This window comes from Myxocyprinus asiaticus, chromosome 29 (assembly GCF_019703515.2).
Source record: "Myxocyprinus asiaticus isolate MX2 ecotype Aquarium Trade chromosome 29, UBuf_Myxa_2, whole genome shotgun sequence".
NCBI classification, from domain to species: domain Eukaryota; kingdom Metazoa; phylum Chordata; class Actinopteri; order Cypriniformes; family Catostomidae; genus Myxocyprinus; species Myxocyprinus asiaticus.
The window spans coordinates 7,995,361-8,003,144 of NC_059372.1; the positions used below are offsets into that span (position 1 = coordinate 7,995,361).

A 7,784-nucleotide genomic window follows, 5' to 3' on the forward strand; every position below is an offset into this window, starting at 1 on the left:
ATGTTTCTTCCTCTGCAGTGAACCAGTACTTGAAATCTTTTTGAACTTTGAACTATTCTCTCTGGGCAGCAGGAGGGAAACAGGAAAAGGGAGTGGTTTCCTGCTTCCATTGTGTTCCTCCCTCTACCTCCTTGGCTTCATAAAGCACACATATTGTGTGCTACCAAAGTGTTTGTCTTGGAATTAATCTGTCACCATGTGGACTACTCTGACAAATTTAAACTTGAACTCTGTAGGTCTGGGCTTGATCTTTCAGGTTCTGTTTGAGATAATCAGGATTATTTCCATCAGAGCCAAAACTCCACCTGGACCCAGACCTCTGCCTTTTGTGGGGACCTAACCGTATTTTATTAAGGATCCAATGGGATCAATAAGATCAGTGAGTGCTGTGTGTCTGGTTGTAACATTTAGGAGAATATCATTTAAGTCTTGGTTAAATCACCTTCCGAAAGTAGATGTATAATTGTATAACAGATATGTGTTCAGAATGTAGTAACATCTCCTAAAACACAGGCGTTTACATGCATGATCTTACAATGATTATGTTTAGAAGTCGACAACATGCAAGTTCATGTAAACGCCTTAAATGGCTTCCCTTTATCAGGGTAAGGTCATAAACTTTTTAAAGAGGCCCTATAATGCTTTTTGGGATTTTACCTTTCCTTTAGTGTGTAATATAGCTGTTTGTGCATGTAAAAGGTCTGCAAAGTTACAAAGCACAAAGTCCATGCCAAACACTGCTTCTGAACTGCCTGAAATGCCTGGTTTGCAGTCCAGCCATTACTTCCGTGACTTAGCTATGTCACTATGTAACACATCTACATAATGCCCGCCTACCCGGTCTACTTCGGTTATTGTAAGGGCCATTACATTTCCGACACATGCTCTAAGTGGTTGACCAATCACAACAGAATGGGCCAGCTGACCAATCAGAGCAGACTGGGCTTTTCGGATAGGGGGGCTTTAAAGAGACAGGAGCTACAACAGAGCGTTCCAGACTGAGGGTGAAAAGAGGTGCTGCAGCAATGTACAGTATGAGAAAAATAATGTGTTTTTTGAACATTAAAACATGTAAACCTATTCTAGTAGACCCCCAAAATAAAATTATGAACCTGTAAATGAGCATAATATGGGCTCTTTAAGCATAAACTGATTGCCACATAGATTTTGGTCCATTTCCCCGATTTCGCATTGCATGTTAACACCTTTACTAGTGTTCTAACACTGGCTTATCCAATGTCCGCCTGTTTACATGCACATGTTAAATCAGCTTATTCCAAAAAAATCAAACAAATCAAGAAAACCGCATTTACAAGAGATTTTAAATAATCAAGTTATTGTCTGCGTTTTCAGTTCGTGAGAAGACATTCGCACAACACTTGCGCACATTGGATAAGCCGGTAAGAATGCCTGTTTATTGATAAATTGTGTGCGCCCGGTAAATTGAGTCCCCATGGGGGTAACCGTTTGTAATACCTCAGCAAAAACCTATCATGTTATTGTAATAGCATGTCATTGAAGTCTAGGCTTACTGAAAAACACAAACAACGACACATCTTTAATTTAACTTCAGTTATATACTATTATGTATAACTTATGGTTTAAAAGTCATTAAATGTCATATTTACAAAGTTATATCGGCATACATCATAAAACGATTTTAAAGGATTTCTACTCAGGCAGTGAATATAGTACCCATTAATAGGTCCCTCAGCCAATGGAATTGCTGTGAAGTCATAGGGAAACACGATTTTCAGGGGGGACTAGATTTCTCACAACACCGGTAAAGGTGTTTACATGCAACATGAAATCGGGGTAATGGGCAAAAATCTACCCATATAAATCAGTTTATTCTAAAGCGGTTTGTGATCTTACAATGACAAAAGAAAGATGTTTTTTTTTTTGTTTGTTTTTCTTTTCTCCCCAATTTGGAATGCCCAATTCCCAATGCGCTCTAAGTCCTCGTGGTGGCGTAGTGACTCTCCTCAATCCGGAGTGGCGGAGGATGAATCTCAGTTGCCTCCACGTCTGAGATCGTCGATCCACGCATCTTATCATCACCATCTAACTTGGTCAGTAACACATCGAGGACATATTTGAAATGTGGATCTTATACTGTTACATTCTACATTACATTCTCTCTCTTTCTCTCTCTCTCTCTCTCTCTCTCTCTCAGGTATAATAATGGTTACATTTGGTCACTCCTGGAGGCAGCAAAGGCAATTTGCTGTACACACACTTTTAAATTTTAGCTTGGGGAAGAAATCGGTGGAAGAACTTGTTTTAGAGCAAGGCCGCTACCTGATCACTAAAATGCTCAAAGCAGAAGGTGTGAGATGTTTATCTGTTCAAAGCAATAATGACTCAAATTATAACAGCACTAATGAATTCTTCTTTGTTGCAGGCAAATCAGTCAAACCTCAACACGCTATACAGAATGCAGTTTCCAACATTATCTGTTCCATTGTTTTTGGAGATCGCTTCGACTATGATAACAAGCGCTTTGAATACCTTCTGAAAATCCTGAATGAAAACTTCATGATCTCAGGGTCATCTGTGGGACAGGTATAAACAAGTTCTACATTTTTGGGCTTTAGATTATTGCTAAACAACCTCTTTGTTTTCACTCAATGTTTTACTTGCCTGCCAGGTAAATGACCGCTGTAGGATGATCCATATTTGGTCCATATCTGCTTAAAAAACACTTTTTGTTTTAAAAAAGTGTTGGTGGTGGTGGTTCTCACCTGCCGTAATATAACTTTTTCATTTAATAAACAAGGATTGCATCTGTTCGTCAGTAAATGTATATCATGAGCGGGGACACATCTGTTTGCATTTTGCTTTGCAATTTAACAGGAAAGGAGCGCGAGCTGTGCAACAGCGGAGCGAGTAGAGCACGTCTGGATGCACGAGAGAACATCGCTACCCGCACTCTTCATAACATGAAAATAATAAACTCCAACGCTGGATCGTAGAAAAAAATAAATAATCTAACTTTTCAAGAATAAAGTTGTAATATGTTGAGAATAAAGTCAGAATTACTACAATAAAGTAGTAGCATTACGAGATTAAAGTCGTAATTTGAGAATAAAGGCAAAATTTACGAGAATAAAGTCATAGCATTATGAGAATAAAGCAGTATATTGTGTGAGTAAAGTAGAAATATTTCGAACAATTCTTAGATTAGTTTTTTTTTTTTTTAAACATGGCACTACAACACCATCGCGGGATTGCCACTTATTATAACACACTTGAACAAAATGGAAACTCCTGCTCAAGAACTGGAGATGTTTCCTCTGCATTAGACACTTAATAATTCATTACATTTATATAGTGCTTTTCTAGACACTCAAAGCTCTTTTTTGTGGTAATCAACATTATGTCACAAATAAACCCAGAACATTCCTTTGAGACCAATAACATACTCTACTGAATGCAGCCGCGAATGCCAAAGCATTGTGGTCCTGTTGTAAATAAATAACTTTGTGTCACGTACTTTCATAGAGTATGTTTAGTGCCTGAGTGTAATCTCTGGCTTGAACTGAGTGTCAACAAGACAGTCACCATGTTCATTATTTTTATATCTAGCTAATATAACACAGGAACATCTTTTTAATTGTCTTTTGTCGCACAACACACAGAGCGATGTCATGAATAAATAGTTAGGGTGCTGGGTTACGACCTCTTGCCCAGCATGGAAGATCACGAAAAACTGCCGTACACATATGCCACTGTTCACGAGATTCAGCGCTGTGCCAACATTGTACCCCTTGGCGTGATTCACGAAATGACTCAGCCTACAAAACTACGAGGATACAACATCCCTAAGGTAATGAATGGAGCATGGATGCATTTGTAACTGAATTGTATGTATGCAACTTTTGGGGACTGAAAAAGACTAATATTTAAAAGGTTCAGTGACCTATGTATTTTAACCTGATTAAAACGGTTCCAACAGAATTTATTCACTTCAGAAACCTCTCATCTGGCACCAATTCCACTCTACTGTACTTTTCTTTACAGGGAACGATGATTACGTCAAACTTAACTGCAATTTTCACTGATAAAAAGCACTGGAAGCATCCAGACACTTTTAACTCAGAGAATTTCTTAGATGAGAATGGACATTTCTGCAAACCAGAGTCTTTCATTGCCTTCTCCTTAGGTGAGTCACCCATTTGTGAAATGAATAAGCAAACTGACCATAATCAAAGTTACTGGACTGATGGACTTCCATTGTGAATCTTCACTGATCAGGTCCAAGGATATGTCTCGGAGAGACCCTGTCAAGGACGAAGCTCTTCATCTTCATCACTTCTCTGCTACAGAGAATTCGTTTTTCTTGGCCACCCAACGCAGAGCGCCTAAACATGGATGGCATCATGGGCATAGTCCGTTATCCCCAGCCATTCAACACATTTGCCACAGCAGGGATGCCAAAGAGTGATCGTCAGTAACCTTTCTGGCCCAGTATGCATCAACAAGCTAAAAAAGTACAGTGTTAACATACAAATTATAGAATAGTTTAAGAAGCATGGTGCTGGATCAGGAAAATAATCAATTGCCAGTTTTATAACATGAACATCAGTAGATCTTAGAAATGTTGAAGGTCCTAAAGGTGTCATTTACCTTTTAGGCTGACCCACAACATATGAGTTGTGTATTAATGATGCAAATAAGAATTTCAACAAGGTTCAAAGACGTTTTGACCAGTGAATGTCCATGCCTTTTCCAATTGTTTGTGATTAGTGGATAAGGCTTATAAAATTATTTCATAGAGACTGCACTCATGAACAGCAATTTCCAGGCAATGAGATATTTTACAGCTATGCTTAACGATTTTCTATAGAAATGACTATACATGACATGTACATGACTTTTTAAGATTGTAACAATTTGATGTCTCAGATAGATCTTTTCATCTGGTAAGCATCACAATCTAATTAACATCTGCTAAACATCTTAAAAAGATCATAAATGTTTTAGACATCTGCTGAATGTAATATTGATATCCGAGATGTACTTATTGACATACACTATATTGCCAAAAGTATTCGCTCACCCATCCAAATAATTGAATTCAGGTGTTCCATTCACTTCCATGGCCACAGGTGTATAAAATGAAGTACCTAGGCATGCAGACTGCTTCTACAAACATTTGTGAAAGAATGGGCCGCTCTCAGGAGCTCAGTGAATTCCAGCGTGGTACTGTGATAGGATGCCACCTGTGCAACAAGTCCAGTCGTGAAATTTCCTCGCTACTAAATATTCCACAGTCAACTGTCAGTGGTATTATAACAAAGTGGAAGCGATTGGGAATGACAGCAACTCAGCCACGAAGTGGTAGGCCACGTAAAATGACAGAGCGGGGTCAGCGGATGCTGAGGCGCATAGTGCGCAGAGGTCACCAACTTTCTGCAAAGTCAATCGCTACAGACCTCCAAAGTTCATGTGGCCTTCAGATTAGCTCAAGAACAGTGCGTAAAGAGCTTCATGGAATGGGTTTCCATGGCCGAGCAGCTGCATCCAAGCCATACATCACCAAGTGCAATGCAAAGCGTCGGATGCAGTGGTGTAAAGCATGCCGCCACTGGACTCTAGAGCAGTGGAGATGCGTTCTCTGGAGTGACAAATCACGCTTCTCCATCTGGCAATCTGTTGGACGAGTCTGGGTTTGGCGGTTGCCAGGAGAACGGTACTTGTCTGACTGCATTGTGCCAACTGTGAAGTTTGGTGGAGGGGGGATTATGGTGTGGGGTTGTTTTTCAGGAGCTGGGCTTGGCCCCTTAGTTCCAGTGAAAGGAACTCTGAATGCTTAAGCATACCAAGAGATTTTGGACAATTCCATGCTCCCAACTTTGTGGGAACAGTTTGGGGATGGCCCCTTCCTGTTCCAACATGACTGCGCACCAGTGCACAAAGCAAGGTCCATAAAGACATGGATGAGCGAGTTGTGGAAGAACCTGACTGGCCTGCACAGAGTCCTGACCTCAACCCGATAGAGCACCTTTGGGATGAATTAGAGCGAAGACTGTGAGCCAGGCCTTCTCGTCCAACATCAGTGTCTGACCTCACAAATGCGCTTCTGGAAGAATGGTCAAAAATTCCCATAAACACACTCCTAAACCTTGTGGAAAGCCTTCCCAGAAGAGTTGAAGCTGTTATAGCTGCAAAGGGTGGGCTGACGTCATATTAAACCCTATGGATTAAGAATGGGATGTCACTTAAGTTCATATGCGTCTAAAGGCAGGTGAGCGAATACTTTTGGCAATATAGTGTATGTCTTGTAGACGTATTGCAGATGAGCAAACAACATAAAAAATACATCTTCCAAATGTAAACACACACATCAAATAGACGTCTGGGGGATCTACATGAGCTATCATGGGTATGTGTTTACATCTGGAAAATGTATTTTTTTACGTAGTTTGCTCATCTGCAATCCGTCTATAAGACATTTCCTCTCTGATGTCAATAAGACATTCATCTGATGTCTTGGAGACATTAATGATTTAGCTTGTTTGTAAATCTGATCTTTTTAAGATGTTTAGCAGATGTTAATTAGAATGTGATGCTTTCCAGATGAAAGATCTAAAACAGACATCTCGGAGATTTACGTGTGCTATCTGGGTAACAGTTCTTGTCTAGAGAATGAATGATTCCTCTCAAGGCTTAAATATTTTTTGTTGAGCATACTTTTATTTCACATTTATCAGACATGTCTAGGGGTGGAGGAGCCATAACATTAATTGCATGTATATACTGTGTATGTATGTCCACTTGTTTAAAGTTGTAGAACAGGCTGAGTTACTAGATCATGTGAAGGTCGTGCTCATGCAGACACGCTAATAATATGAAATTGTATGAATACTTACCAACATGAAGGATGTTTAAAGAATCGAATGATTACCGTTAATGTACATTTTGCCAGTATCAATGATCCAGAATCAAACAAAAATGTGAAACTGCTTACTGCAACTATGAAATGTGTAATTTGTTACCTTATTTAGGCTACATTCACACAACAATAATTACATTTTGTGATAACAATGGGATGGGAAAGAAATGTTTAGTACTCCCTGGTCGATAGGTATTGGCTTGACAAAAGTGCAATCTGTCTCGTGAATTAGTAACATTTCATCTGAAGCACTTGACTGTTGAAACCATAGATATCTATACGTAGATACCTTATTAGCAGCTGTTTCTATGGACCGCGATATGTCGGTGCGTCCGCCATATTGGATAGGTCAAGAGCCGTCTGTCAACACATGACTGTAAATTGACAGATATGGCCTGCAAAAGTCTGTCTTTTCCAGCCAATTTTCAGATTATCTGATTGTCCACAAACATTGGGCAATATATTAGATGATATAAAAAACCTGACTTCACTTCTAAAACAGTTTTTTTTTCCGTAGCAAACTGCAAAAGTAAAGTCCTCTACAAATGAATATACCATGTCAAACATACTGAAAATATGCACCCAGTCAGTCAGTTTATTACACGATGATCTTTTTCCACAAAAAAGCAGTTTATGCAGCGTTCTGAGGCTTCTTCTCCATTCACTTGCATTCAAACAGCTCTCCTTGTTGACCATTCCAAGATGGTGCCACGGTTGACATACCGGAACAAGCCGAATGTGGCATCTACATATGTATATCTATGGCTGAAACCGCTTGAAGGTCATCACATTTGATTTTTGCATGAGACATGATTTGTTGTAGTGTAAACACAAAAATGGACAAATTCACGACACGAAAAAATAATAGTGAATAGTCAAACATTTA

At 39.4% G+C, this 7,784-nt stretch overlaps 1 pseudogene; it reads left to right on the plus strand.

Moving 5' to 3' along the window:
- The first annotated feature begins 1,956 nt into the window (after positions 1-1,956).
- Positions 1,957-7,180, plus strand: LOC127420195 (cytochrome P450 2J6-like; annotated as a pseudogene).
- The last annotated feature ends 604 nt before the right edge of the window (positions 7,181-7,784 follow it).